Here is a 16,273-nt window from a genome sequence, read left to right as displayed (position 1 = left end):
GAGGAAGTCCTCCTGATTAAAAAATATACAGGGTTATAGGTACCGCAAACGCTTAGTTTACGAGATATTCGACCTTAAAGTTCAAAAATTCCCAAAATTCGAGCATTTCAACAAGCTATTTTACCGCATTAAACACACTTTACTCACATTTTTCACTTCAAATTAATTAATTTAAACTATAAACTTTTAAATAAATCCACATTTTACACTTTTAACAGTTTTTTTACCGAAGAAATCTTTATTTTAAAAATTACATTTTACACTCGTAGTGAACATCATGTGTGTGCTAAAATTACGACGAAATGGAGCGCTGCCATGTGATAATAAGGAAATTCGCTGAAATGCCTTTTTTCCCAAAAATTCCTCTATCCATTCATATGGATATGTTCTTTATTTAATTTAATAAACAAATATGTAATATTATATACTAATATTATATAATAATATTATATAATAATATTTAACCATTTTGTAATGAAAACTCAAACTTTGCTTGAATATTAGTGCAAGATAACCAAAAAATATAACCACTTTATAACGAAACTCAATATATTTTTTTTATTTTAACGCAGAAAGGAGTACTATGCGAAAGTACTTCAGTGACCCCGGGTATTCGCTCGACCAGGGTTATTTTTTTAAAGCGCGGCCGAAGGCCGCCAACGCAGAAAGGACTACTACGCGAAAGTACTTCAGTCACCCCGGGTATTCGCTCGACCAGGGTTATTTTTTTAAAGCGCGGCCGAAGGCCGCCAACGCAGAAAGGAGTACTACGCGAAAGTATTTCAGTCACCCCGGGTATTCGCTCGACCAGGGTTATTTTTTTAAAGCGCGAAAGTATTTCAGTCACCCCGGGTATTCGCTCGACCAGGGTTATTTTTTTAAAGCGCGGCCGAAGGCCGCCAACGCAGAAAGGAGTATTACGCGAAAGTACTCTAGTCACCCCGGGTATTCGCTCGACCAGGGTTATTTTTTTAAAGCGCGACCGAAGGCCGCCAACGCAGAAAGGAGTACTACGCGAAAGTACTTCAGTCACCCCGGGTATTCGCTCGACCAGGGTTATTTTTTTAAAGCGCGGCCGAAGGCCGCCAACGCAGAAAGGAGTACTACGCGAAAGTACTTCAGTCACCACGGGTATTCGCTCGACCAGGGTACGCGAAAGTACTACGCGAAAGTATTTCAGTCACCCCGGGTATTCGCTCGACCAGGGTTATTTTTTTAGCGCGGCCGAAGCGCGTACTACGCGAAAGGTCACCCCGAAATAATATAAATTTTACAATATTATTATAGATTTTTACTTATTTATTTTTATTAAACATAAATCGCATATTATACATATACATACATATGTATAGTATATATGTATACATACGCTGTGTTCAAAATAAAAGTACTGAGAAAAATATTTAACCCAAAAAAATTATCATGTTAAAACACGTCAAGCACTTTTCCGGGTATTCAAAGCTCGACCAATGTTATGGTTATCTGTGTCGGTCACTGAATTTTTTAAAGCTACCGCGGTATAAAACATTTTTATTTAAACAAAATCTGTAAAAAAACTAAAAAGTAAGAAGAAAAAAATAAAAACGATGGGATTTTTAAAGGATAAGTCATTTATTTTAATTAATGGGTGGAGGAAAACATCCCAGCGACAAAAAGCGTGAAATCATTAAAAATCTTAGAAAAAACGGGAAAAATTATAAAGAAATACTCGGGTTCTCTGATCAGACGAAAACGCAAAACTACACCATACTCCAGTCGTCTAAGAAAGTATTACTGACGTAACGTTCGTCGACGTTTATTGGAATATAATTTAGTTGCGCGGAGTTATTTTTTTAAAAGCGGCCCCAATTCGCCGAATGGCCGCGGAGAAATGGAGAAATAAGGAGTGTAACTACGCGAATATCCGTCGTACTTACAGAATATCACTCAATATTAAGACCGTCAACCATGGTGGTTAGTGGGAAAGTTTTTTCAGTACGAGTATGTGGATGTATTGCGGAATGGAATATACCATTAAAGTGGTTGTTTCAGCAAGATAACGACCCGAAACATACAAGTAAATCTGCAAAGGAATGGCTTCGGGTCAATAAAGTTAAGGTTATGTCGTGGCCTGCTCAGTCGCCTGGCCTTAATTCCAAAAAAAAACTTATGGGAAGATATTAAAAAAGTTGTTGCTGACCGTAGACCATCAAATGCAAGGGAATTATGGAGCACAGTCCACGAGGTGGCAGCATCCCCGTGATCTGATCGAAATAATATAAATTAACTTAACAATAATTATTTTTTTTTAATTTTTTTTTATAGTTTTATTGCATTTTTACACTCCTATTATTTTGAACACCGAATTTTTATTAAAATAAATTTTTTTTTCATTTATTGTGTATTACGAAAAATTATACATATACATAAATATCGTGGATAAAAGTATATATGTATATATATGCACTCCTATTATTTTACTGTATGTATATTTACATATGTATATAAACAAAGAAAAATCGTTAAGAATCCTACAAATTTGGTGTTTGAGATGTGGCAACGCTCGTTTTCCTCATAATTGTAAACAATCTAGCCTTTGCAACGATGAGTGTTCTAAGTGATTTTTAAATTAATAAATATAGGTAAAATATTACAAAATAAAAGTGAAATGTGAACTTATTTCAATCTTTAAAGTGTATATTTAAATATAACAAGAGAAAAATGTGAAAAAATTTAGAGAAACATAGAGAAATAACATGTTTTCTTAGTGCAAATTTTTGAATTTTTAAACGTGAATATTTCAAAAAATATTAGTTATTTTTACATTATTTTCGGATATTCCTCCTCTGGAGAAGCTACCCTATCCGCACATACTCCATTTATATGGAAATTCGTTTTTTTTACCCCGCCGCCAAAGTAATCGGAATCGTGCCCAGCATTTCAACAAGCTATTTCACCACATTTATCACACTTAATGCACATTTTTCACTTCACATCTATTAAATTAAACTGTAACCATTTAAACAAATTCACATTTTAAATTTTTTCTCTTTTTTTAATTAAAAAATCTATTGTTTAAATTTTACTTTTTACACTTGTGCATATCATTTGAGAAATACCATGTGTTATTAATACAAAGTTTTAATCGCGCAATATTTCTCAATAACTAAAAGTTTGCGGCGGCTATAATTATATATTTTCTTAATCTGGAGCATCAGCCCTATCCAATCATACCACTTTTAACACTGAAATCGTGGGATGGTATACTAAAGTTTCCCCCCCTAAACTTCAACAATCGAATTTCGCGTGTGAATAAAATTTTTTTTTGTACGGGAAAAATATATGTATGTACATAGATAAAGCAAAAACTTGCAGACGAGTTTCCTGACTCTGCCCTAGGAAAATAAATCATCGGGAATTGATTAGCGTACTAGTATAGCATAGTTTAGACGTGGTAAAATGAGCACCGGAGATGGTGAATGTAGTTGACCCCCAAGAGTGGTTGATACCGACGAAAACATCAAAAAGGCCACAAAATAATTTTGAATGACCGTAAAATGAAGTTGTTTAAAAAAGGGAGAAAGATCTTGGTGAAGCAGGTTCACGTATCTCAAAAGAATGCAAGTAAGAAAGGGATATATTAAGTTGTGACCGAACATTTCATACTCTTTCAACTTGCCAGGATCAATACCGGGAAAATACTTTCAGGTGCATATGGTGTGTTAGTTATATGGGGTTTAGGGCGAGTTTCCACAACAAAGATGCACTGTTATTAGAAAAATACGCTCACTCAATTTCATTATAATAACTCCCACATCCCCCGATATATGGTAAAAGGTTAATTCGAAAAAATTTATCTTAGGTGTTTGGCGGCTATTGACCCGATTCAGCCCATTTTTAATGTAAAGGTTTATAATTAATTTGATATAATATACATATTATAATTTCATAATTGTCTATCATTTTGTGAAGTGAAGTGCAGTTAGCAACTTCAAAAGAAATTAAAGTCGAATTTTCTTTAAACGTTGATATTTCCACCAATAGAAAAAAGTGTTTTTTGCAAAGATTTAAATGTAAAAATCAGAGAAAAGTACTTTATCTGTAAAAAAAAAAATTAAAGTCTATTTTTTCTTCAAGGGCATGATAATTGGTGCCAAAGCACACATCTTCTTTACTGTCGTAGACCCCGCTTACGCGGTTATAGCCAAGTTAACAACCAATCGTTTCTTCCTTTTGCAATGTGGCGTATAGTGGATACCTAGTTCCCATGTGGATGGTAAGGATTTGCTAAGTTGTCGTCGACGTCATCTAACGGGAGGCCCAGGAAACGTTCTGTTTCGACGGGATCGGACAAAAGGGAGAGGAGTGTCAGATATTTGAGGTTGGTGGGGTAAAGGTGGTCAGTGTCATGCTCATTGCACGCGATACATATATTGGATATGTCGCGATCTATTATGGATAAATAGGAGTTTAACCTGCTAAAGTATCCAAAACGAAGCTGCGCAAGGGTCATCCGCTTTTTACGGCAACTCGAGCTCTTCGCCTGCAATAGGTGGTGGCTTGACTCCCAATAAGGCAGGTCCTTCTCCTTCACGGCAATCCTCATCGTACCAGCTGTTCATTTGCCTTTTCCGAAAACCAATGGTTGAAGCTTGAAATGCCGACCCACAGTTCCCTAATACCGAGGGTGCGTATCTTGGTTGGCTTGGCCCGAGTCGATGTTAGGTCCTCGGAGCGTACGTACATCTAAAACACTGGAAACATGTGTTTCGTCTATCACAATATTATCGATCTGGTTGGTGGCTTTTCGATCCGGAGACAGCCAGGTAGCTTGATGAATTTTCTTGTGTTGGAATCTCGTACCACATTTCGGGCACCGGCGAAGGCGGTCAGCTTCAACTTATTTGAGTATGTTTCATCTTGGAAGCGGAATTTACTGACCGTTCTGCCAAAGATACCTTCTTTGCTCACTCTGGCGTTAAAGTCGTCCAGCACGATTTTGACATCGTGGTGGGGCAGCTCTCAAAAGTGCGCTCCAAGCGCTCATAGAAGAACTAGATATGTGGAAGAACTTCGCTTTGGGCAGCGGCACTTTCCCAATTAAGGTACCAGACATTCGAGGTGCATGCGCTTTAATCATAGTCTTTTCTAGGGTCGTCATAAAAAGGGGGGAGACTGATGTTTATTTTTCATTAGGGGCGTTTTTTACTAGGCGGGTCCCAAACCCAGTTCGTGGTTCATGGTTCGTCTTTTCACTTCAACTCGTGTTCAAACGGATGTTCTTTGGCTACCCAGAGGATACTTGGTCTAAGACCGGAAGACGTGAACTGCTTGAGTCATATGTAAAAGAAACGTTTCTGGCCACTCCCAAGTGAATGGCAATTAGAGAACTTTCTTCACTTGCGTGAACTTTTACACATGACTAAAAAAATAGTTCTCAGATAACAACTTACCTTTTTAAGCAGGCCTGCTCAATCGCCGGATCTAAATCTATTTGAGTATTTGTGGCGAGAGCTGAAAGTACCCTTGAGGGGTAAAAATCAATCAATAAAAATGCCCCATGATCACTGAAAAGGAAGTATGAGAAGCTTTCTCCAGGCCGCAAAAATTGGATGAACCTATCTCTCGTCAATGTCGGGTATTTAAAAATAATAAAGGCTTAGCAAACAAGCACTGAATAATTAAAATACTTCAAAAATATATCCCTAATTTTAAGCAGCATAAAATGAGATGAGCGATTGGAATTGTTTTTATTTTTTCTTTGTGAATAGAATTGGACCCAATTTTATTATTATTTGATAGTAAGTAAACTAGCTATTTTCAAAATAAAAAACTTTCTGAGAAATATATAAGCATATTTGTTTGAAATATCGCAACTATTATTATTCACATGACTGTATACTGTCATATATGTATGTGATCGCATATCAACATGTTGCAAGAGTATAAAAATGGTACCGAAAAGTTGGAGAATCGCTATAATTAGTGATGCACTTGAAAATAATGTGCTTTACTATGGTATTTTCAATTGACCTGGTATGCGTTCAAAATTTTGGAGGTTTAAAAACTTGACAGTGGAATCGGAAATGATATTAGACAAGTAAAAGCTTAAAAGTCGTTGTTTATAAAGGTTGGGAGGCTATGCTGACCAAAGGTATTATTTCAATTGACTTAACCCAAAATCCATTTTCCATTAGGAAACCGGCTTTTGCGCTGCGATTCGTTATCCAATTAATTTTCCATGGTGTACTGGTATCTCCTGTCTTGTATTCAGTGTTCGGTCTACTATTATAAAATAGTTAAATTATAAGTTTTCAGTATTGTTATTTTCAACAGTACCCGCTATAGTAAGCATAAGAGCAAATGCGGTTCACAGATTTTTACATCCCTTATTGGGATTGTTTTATTCCACATACGTTGTTATTTCAACTATAAACAAACGCAAGATTCCAAATAATTGCTTTTAATGTGCGATACATTAGTGTTTTGAACACATAAGTATGTACATATATGTATGTATGTGAATGCATGTGAAAGTATGTTTGTATTAATAACGAAACGGCTGTTCTGCCAGTCAGAGGCAGCTTGAGTTGAACAACACTTTAATGTGTTTTACTGTGCTATTCTTTTTTACTTACTTTTCTAGTCGGTTGCTTTGTTTTGTTGGTTTCGTTTTTTTTGGAACAATTACACTGTCCATCACCTATTCCTATTTTAAAGTTTTTTTACCGCTATAATTGATCAAAATTTGATCTCGTCTTGGAATATTTAATAGATTCTGCACCAGTATTCATATGAACTTACATTAGAGCGGGTCGATTATTATACCCTGAACAGGGTATATTAATGCCGGTATTCTGCTTGTCACGATTTTCTCATGTCTCTAATTGTCACAATCGTAATTTAATGACTCTGTTAGTCAGGAGTCTCATTTTGGTATTCTGGCAGATACAGTATAGCAGTATAGTATATACTGGCGGTACAAGTGAAGGACAGGGAAGGTTCGGACTTCGTCCTCTCATCCGCCTATTTTCCGGGAAGCACACCCCCATCGATACTCAATCTAATGGAGTATTGCAGAGTCAACAAACTTCCCCTGACCCTGGGATGCGATGCCGATGCGCATCACACGGAATGGGGTAGCATGGACTGCAACGTGAGGGGTGAGTCACTTCTGGAATTTATAGTTAGTAATAATATGAGTATAGAGAATGTGGGCTGTGAGCCCACTTTCGTAACTAGTGTTCGCAGGGAGGTCCTGGACATTACCCTGAGCAATGACGACATGATCGGGCTGATCTCGCAGTGGCGGGTGTCAAAAGAGCCCTGAGGGTAGAAGTCGAGGACAGACCTCCGACACGTAACCCTAGAAATACGAACTGGGGCATTTTCAAAGAGACCCTAAGCAAAAACTTAAGCAGAGTGGGGCAGGCAGATGGTAGATCCACCACAGTTGGACTGGAGAGCAGACTGAGTGCCATAAACCAGTCCATTATGGACGCCTATCATTGTGCCTGTCCACTAAAAGCGACCACCAGTAAACAAATCTGCCCCTGGAGGTCTAGTAAACTCTCAGCTCTTAGACATAGGGTGCGAAGGCTGTTTAATAAAGCCAAGCGCACAGGCAGTTGGGAAGAGTACAAACGGCACCTAACAATCTACAATAAGGAGATCAGGCTTGCCAAGACAAACAGTTTCAGGAAATTCTGTGACAGCGTCTCCTCGACCCCGGAGGCAGCTTGGTTGCACAAGGCGTTGTCGAGAGGTAAGACGGACAGTATTATCCTTAAAAAGACAGGAGGCAGCTTGGTTGCACAAGGCGTTGTCGAGAGGTAAGACGGACAGTATTATCCTTAAAAAGACAGGACGGGACCTTTACGACTAGCGCGGAGGAGAGGGCAGAAACACTCCTACAAGCGCACTTCCCGGAGACGGTTCAAGCTGACCTAACTCCAGCATCGGTTACACGTAGGCCGGACCGTTCAGACTGGCTGACTGCAAGGAATTTGTTCACTGTGAACTCAGTCAGGTGGGCACTGGCCTCCTTTTCGAACTATAAGTCACCGGGAGTTGACGGCGTCTTCCCGGCCCTCTTGCAGCAAGGTATGGATATTCTCCTGCCACACCTGCTAGGGCTGATGAGAGACAGCCTGGCGATATCGTATATCCCTGAGCCATGGAGAATTGCAAAAGTAATCTTCATCCCCAAGGTAGGGAGGAGAGACTATTCGCTAGCCAAATCATTCCGGCCAATATGTCTCACAACCTTCATGCTAAAGGGGATGTAGAAAGTAATAGATAACCACATTAGATCGGAAGCGCTGAAAATCGCACCCCTACATGCCAGGCAACACGCGTACAGAACGGGTAGATCCACAAACACTGCTCTGTACCAACCCATGTCTGAGCTGCAATATTCGCTGGATAATGGCGAGGTTGCGATCTGCGCCTTCCTAGACATTGAGGGTGCCTTTGATATTGCGTCTCACACTAGCGTGATCAAGGCACTTGAGATAAGGAACGTAACGAGAAGGACGACATTGTCATAATGGCGAGATGCAGATTTGAGAACACTCTCTGCGACATTGTCCAAAGGGGCTTAAACCTGGCGAAAGGATGGTGCAACACGGTAGGGCTAAATATCAACCCAGCAAAAACTACCATGATCCTATTCACTAAGCGGAGATCTCTTCCGGGCCTGAGGTCCCTAACAATAGGAGGCACAGAGGTGGAAATGTCGAAGGAGGTCAAATTCCTTGGCCTCACTTAAGACTCATCATTACGGTGGAGTAGGCATTTGGACTTAACGCTGTCCAAAGCAACTAGAGCACTTATGGTATGCAGACGCCTGGCCGGCAGATCATGGGGATGCAAGCCAAGTATCATTAGATGGCTGTATACCATGATAGTAAGGCCTATTGTCACCTATGGAGCGGTTGCTTGGGTCAGTGGTACATTGATGGTTCAAAAACCCCGGAGGGTATTGGGGCAGATATTGCGCGACCGCGTACTAAGCTGTCCATACCAATGGGATGCTTCCCAAGTATCTTCCAGGCTGAAGTTTTTGCCATATGTCAGTGCGCTGATGTCAACCTCAGCCGCAACTATCGCAACCAGCGCATAGCTATCCTCAATGATAGTCAAGCGGCACTAAAGGCGATCTCATCATATGAGACCAAATCACTTTTAGTCGAGGAATGCATAGAATGGCTAAACCGCATATCTTTGTGCAACCGGGTGCACCTATTTTGGGTGCCAGGGCACAAAGGTATAGAAGGAACCGAAAAGGCCGACGAACTGGCCCGCGCGGCGGCAGCGTCCAAGGTGATGGGACCAGAACCATATATAGTGGTAGGATCCCACACTTTTAAGGAGCTGCTCCGCACGGAGGTGAAAGTGGAGAGAGAACGGCTTTGGCAAAAGGCATCAAGTACGCCAAGCTGCTTCTAGGAGGGTACAATCTCTCCAGGTTCAAGGAACTAATTCGCCTCCCCCGTGACAAATTCTGTCTCCTCGTCGCGATCTACACAGGACACTGCAGGCTCAGGAAACACCTGTCCAACATGGGCATAGTCTCCTATGCTAACTGCCGGTTCTGCGACCTGGAACAGGAAACACCAGCACACCTAATCCTGGATTGCACAGCAATCTGTGGAAAAAGCAGGGATCACATCACCTCAGTAGCGCCCGGCAAACTCCTGGAACTATTCAGGCTGCTGGGACTCTGGGAAGACATGTGATATACTTAGGAGAGGGCACAATAGACCCTAGGTCGCGGTGCATTACCTCATAATACTATCTATCTATCTATCTAACAGAGTCACTAAATTACGATTGTGACAATTAGAGACATGTGACAATCGTGACAAGCAGAATACCGGCATAAGTTAGCCACGTAGTTTGTAACACCCAGAAGGATGCGTCGGAGACCCTATAAAGTATATACTATAGTATATAAATGATCAGTATGTTGAGCTGAGTCGATTTAGCCATGTCCGTCTGTCTGTCCCTCAGTTTTTAAAATCGTTTTGAAATTTTGTAAACGCCACTTTCTTTTCAAGAAGCTGCTCATTTGTCGGAACTGCCGATATCGGACCACTATAACATATAGCTGCGATACAAGCTGAACGATCGGAATCAAGTTCTTGTATGGAAAACTTTCAAATTTGACAATGTACCTTCACAAAAGTTGGCACAGGTTATTTCCTAAGATAATATTGTAATATTGGAAGAAATTGTTGAGATCAACTTACTATAGCATATAGCTGCCATACAAACTGAACGATCCGAATCAAGTTCTTGTATGGACAGGTTTCACATTTGACAACGTATCTTCACAAAAGTTGGCTCAGGTTATTTTCTCATATAGCTGCCATACAAACTGAACACATAGTTACTAAAAGAAATGCACCTGTGAAGGGTATATTAGTTTCGGTGCAGCCGAAGTTAACGTTTTTTCTTGTTTTTCTATAAAATTGCGTGTGAGGGAAAAGTTCTTCGGACCATTCAGAAAAATTTTGCATAAGAGATTATGGCTCTAAAATCGATTTCGAGACAACGATCAACCTATATAAATGATCTTATATACACTAGACAGAAAACGTTTAGAAAAAAGTAGTTTTGTATACCTTTTATAACAGTTTATTTGATATTTATTAAAGCATATTAAATATTTAGTTTTGTGAAAATTAAAGGGATTAAATTTCCGATAATAGCATATATACAAACCATAATAAAACTTGCGGGAGAATAGAAAATCCATTATAAAAGGTCTGCATATAAGGTACTACATATGTAAGTCTATATGCTTCCACCGAATTCTTTTCAAAATTTAGTAGGAAATCGGATATCCTAAACGTTATAAGATGAAGATGGTGAACGCAGAGAGTGCCCAAGAGAAGTCGTTACCGACTAAAACATCAAGATAATTTATTCTAAAAATATACTTGTAAAAATTCATCTGTGCAAAGTGGGTCCCGTGCGACCACACTTTTAACCAAAATCAACGACGAGTTGATAATTTGGAGCAAAATTTATTTTTTTTATTAAACATAGTTTTCTTCGAGTGCATCACTGATTTAAGCGACCCTTCAACTTTTCGATTCCATTTTTATACTCTTGTAACATGTTGCTACAGAGTATAATAGTTTTGTTCACTTAAAGATTGTTTGTACCACCTAATACTAATTGAGCTAGATATGAGGTTATATATCTGTCTGTGCAAGCTGTAACTAGATCAAAACTTGAGATATTCGTGAGATAACGAAGGACGTTTTCGTAGATGTCGGAGCACTCTATGCCCACAAAACGACATTAAGCGCAAACCTATAAAGTGCCATAACTAAGCACTAAATTAAGATAAAGAACTGCAATTTGGCACAAAGGAAAATAATCGATGACAGTAAAAAAAGGCGGCGAAAAAATGGGTGTGGTCCGCCCTCTAATTTGTTTAATGTACATATTTTCTAAACAACTTAAGTTTCAAAGTTTCAATAATCATACTCGCTGGGGACAAATCCCTTAAACACTACCGACGCCGTAAAAATGGTTCTCCCTATAATGTTACCGTTAAAAACTACTAAAAGTGCAATAAATCAATAACTAAAAACGCCAGAGACAAAAATTTTAGACCCGTGATGGTATGAAAGGGCTTTATAATAGCCGGGGTAAAAATTGAACGATGAATGGAGCACCGCCCAATTTTAGGTGAAATCATATATCTCGGGACCCGCCCGTCCGATTTAAACCAAATTTGGTACGTTATTCACATTCCTATTCAATTCGAGTACCCGCCAGCGTCAACTGATTTAATGCAACACGAACAATCTGTTCTTCGGCAATCACGATCGAGTAAACGGTATGGCTGGCTTCGGTTCAAATCGTATCATGTCAGTTCATAGCGTTGCGACGATTGTTTGAATAGATGTGAAGCTGCGGGTAAACTACGAGTAAATCTACTAGTAAAGCTACAAGCACAGCAAACAACAACAATTTTCTGTTGGATTGATTTGAATCTTGTGTGGCATAAAATGTATCAGCTTTAAACATCTGCGCATGTTACAAATTTTCTATGCGTAAACAATAGAAATTCCATCGAGTACGTACATACATATATGTATGTATATATAGTACATTATTAGTTGTACAGTTGTCCACAAAATAATAGGAGTGCAAATCTGAAAAATGTATTTGGCTGCATAATTTTTTTAAATCACATGTAAATGACGCGAAACAATAACGGTACACATAACGGTATACTAGCATTAAAATACAAAACAAATTTTGTGATGATTGCTATTCTACTTCTGCTTTGCGAGTTCTGGAAGACACTTGTTATAGTCCTTAACATAAAAAATTTTCACAAAATTAGAAAAGTATGTATAGTTCCATAATCTGGCAGCAATTTAAATTAGTTATTATTTTATTTAATCATTGGGTTTTTCTTCAGTGGTTAGAGGAAATCATTGTACAGAGGAAAAGCGGAAAACGATAAAAAAATTGAGAAAACTAGAAAAAACTTATAAAGAGATCCAAAAAATCGTAAAATACTCTCCTCAAATGATAGCAAATGCCTTAAATTATAGAAACAAAAATGAAACTAGTAGACAAAAGCGCAAAACATCCACTGCAGACGATCGCAATATAGTACGCCACTGCAAAATTAATCCTTTTGGCAGTTAATACTGAAACTATTCGTAGGCATTTGAAGCAGAACAAATTATTTGCCAGAAGTCCACGAAAAAGACCCCCATTAAAAAAGAAACATAAGGAAGCCCACATACAATTTGCAGAAGGCTCCTGACCCGCGTCTAAATGGCGAAACATATTGTGGTCAGACGAATCCAAGTTGAGTTATTTGGTAGTATAGGCTCTAGGAACTTTGTCCGACGTCCCCCTAACTCAGAATATAATCCCCGATATACCATAAAAACCATTATACATAACGATGCCAAATCATGATATACGCTCGTTTTTCACATTGTGGTGTTGGTCCAACTCACTTAATTGAAGGCATCATGGACCAAAGGGCATATGTCAAAATATTATATGAGGTAATGTTGACACATGCCTCGTGAAATATGCCATTGATTTGGGTATATCAACGGGATAATGACCCTAAACATACTAGCAAGTGCGCACAAAAATGGTTTAGTGGCAACGGAGTTGAGGTTATGTGATGACCTGCTCAGTCTCCTGACTTCAACCCCATTGAAATCATGTGGACAGATATCAAGAAGAAAGTAGCTGAAGAGAAACCAATCAATTCGATAGATTTATGGCAAGTAGTGAAAGAGGCTTGGAAAGGAATACCATAAGTATGCGTCATTTCGGGTATTTTCTGCTAGTGCGAACGTTCGTAAACAAATCAGGTATTAGCTGATCGCTAGTGATTCAAAGTTGTTCTCTATCGCTGATTTGACGACAAACGGTTCGATTCGTGTACATGAATTGAATTGACAGAATCAGACATAGTAACGGATCAATACCCGATTATGAACAAAATGACTGGTTGCTGTTCTCTAGTACAATATATTACATATACATACATATCTATGTATGTATATAAAAATTAAACGCTTTTTTCTTATGTTTTTTTCAATTCCATCATGAAATTTCCTTGGAAATACCCTAAAAAAATCTCTGAAAATTTGAGCCCTTAACATTAACATTAAGGACTGGACCAAGGCATGTAAAAATTTTCCATAGAAAATACGGGACAATCGTGATTTTTTATCTTTAAATTTTTATAGCTCAAAGGCATTTTATGGCATCGCTTTGACTTTAGAAATATATTTCTCAGAATTGAACACTCTACAAAAGTGCTCTTGCGACAAAGTCGAAACTCACTCCGGCGAGGTAGAACGGGGCTCTAAACCTGACTTTTCCACGAAATTCGCATTTTTTTGAACATATCTCGTAAATGACAAGAGCTATAGAAAAAATGTACATGGCAAACTTGTAGGAAATTTTATTAGCTACAAAAAAGACCGCTATCATTAATACTTTTCGAGGTATTCGGTTTTTTAAGTAAGGCTTTATAGAATTTTCATAGATCGTACATATGTAATAAAAAATCTATGAAAATTCCATACAGCATAGTTGAGTTCAATATTCATGTAAGAATTATTTGAATATTTTTTTACTTAAAAAAATTAATAATAATAACATCACACAGCTACTGCTAGGGTACATTAATTTTTGTTTATACACATACATACATACACATATGGTCAAAATAACAAGTACATTCCTATTAAATTCGATATTGAGGTACTATTTAATAATGAAAGAAAATGCTGAATCCCCCTTTGTAGTGGTCGTGGCAATTGATTGTTGATGTTCGTGTTTCTAAGTGGGCAAAATAATAAGTACATTGGTAATTATTTTAAGATTTTCAGCAAATCGGACGATTTATTGTAATGTGTTCCTCTTTCGCTTGTATAAATCGTCTTAAATCTCAGAAAAGAGGGCCAAAGTCTTAGGAATATCGCTAAAACATTAGGCCGTTAATTGTATTTCGTGCAGAATGCCCTAAGGATGAAAAAGAATGTTGAAACGCGAGGTCGACCAAAAGAGACATCAACAATAACGGACAACCGTATCGTCACTCTTCGTAAAAAGGACCCATTGATATCTTCAAGGATAATATCAACCGATATTGGTAGCATAATATCTTCCCGAATGGCCCGACGAATACAATATCGAGCTAATTTACCTGGCAGGATAGCTAGCAGAATAACATAATTGCAAAAAAAAAATTTGAGATAAGATTACATTTCGCGTAAAATCATGCAAATTGGTCCGGCCCAAGTGATGAGAAAAAGTGGGCGCAATATCTTGTGGAGCGACGAAACAAAAATTAATTTGTTCGAAAATGATGCCTGACGGATCGTTTGTCGTCCGAGAGGCAAAGAATTGCATTCACAGTCTACAAAAATGACCGTTAAACACGGTGGCGGCAACATAATGGTCTGGGGCTGCTTTTCGGGGTATGGTGTAGAACCAATACATCGTATTTTAGGCACCATGAATAGGTTCGAATATAAAGATATCTTGGAAAACACGATGCTGCCATATACTGAGGAAAGTATGCCACTAATAGGGAAATTTCAGCAGGATAATTATCCTAATCATACTTTGAGGTTGGTAAAAGATTGCTTCCAGGACAATGGTATGACTTTTCTTAAAAGGCCATGTCAATCTCCCGAGTTGAATCCAATTGAAAACCTTTGGGGAAGCTAAAGGAACGGATTGGGAAGCAATCATTCCAAAATAAGAATCAAATCAGAGAATTTTGTTGAGAAAACCTGGTATGAGATTACAATTGAAACGTACCGCAAACTTATCTCCAGTTTTCCAAAACGAATCTCAAAAGGAATTGAATTTTTAGTCTTTTTTATTATTTACTAGAAATCTAAGTACCTATGTATTTCAACTATTATTACAAATATCTTTATTTTTGTTATTTAAGCCATATATTAAATGAAATATGATATTATTTCTCTTTAAACATGAATAAAAAGTAATTTATTAGTCATTGAATGTTACACAGGAGTATGTACTTATTATTTTGATCATGTGTGTATGTATATATATACATAGATTATACTGATTGTTGTTAGTGAACAAAGCGGTTTTTTTTTTGGACACACCATGTGGAACCGGCAGATGCACTCCAGGCATTGCGGCTCTTTTGTTAGATGATGGGTAAACGACAAGCATAAATTCATAAAGAAACAAACAGAACATGGAACATAAAAGATAGAGAAATGGCTACAGTGTTGTTGAAAGTTCAGTCATAATTTGAGATGAGGCTCTGATTCTTGCAAGAGTATAAAATGTTCGTTTACATCCGAACGCCGTAAAATCTTACGCCCCTTGATTCCAAAGGCGCAAAACTCGCTTCCATCGGGCAAAATAATCTTCTGACAAAATTGCCGGGGTTTGTTTAAGTGCCATAAAACACTGTTTACGAATGGTGTCAGCACAGAGGGATTTCTTAAATTTGTCCTAACATTTGAGCGATTTTCGATGCACTAAGTCGAGGGTTTCGCTTCATATTTTCTGTTCTATGGTTCGAGTTTCACGCTGTACAAGTTTTTTGGTCCTAGACGTGCCGAAATACTAAACTATGACTTTTTCGACATTTTTATTCTTGGACACAAATGACTATTTTTGGAAGTAAATTTATCGATAATATATGTACATATGTATGTACATACATACATATATGGTGTCAGATTTTCATTGCTTTAAATGATATGCGACTAGTAATAAAGAACTTAATGTGTTT

The 16,273-nt window shown here is 38.0% G+C and overlaps 1 protein-coding gene across 3 annotated transcripts in view; it reads left to right on the top strand.

Annotated features, from left to right (window-relative positions):
* LOC126751139 (uncharacterized) overlaps nt 1–16,273 on the top strand; it is a 37,689-nt gene that overhangs the window by 3,384 nt on the left and 18,032 nt on the right. The window lies entirely within an intron of this gene.

This window comes from Bactrocera neohumeralis, chromosome 2 (assembly GCF_024586455.1).
Source record: "Bactrocera neohumeralis isolate Rockhampton chromosome 2, APGP_CSIRO_Bneo_wtdbg2-racon-allhic-juicebox.fasta_v2, whole genome shotgun sequence".
NCBI classification, from domain to species: Eukaryota; Metazoa; Arthropoda; class Insecta; order Diptera; family Tephritidae; genus Bactrocera; species Bactrocera neohumeralis.
Note: the sequence above shows the minus strand (reverse complement) of the source record. Positions and strands in the feature narration are given on the sequence as shown.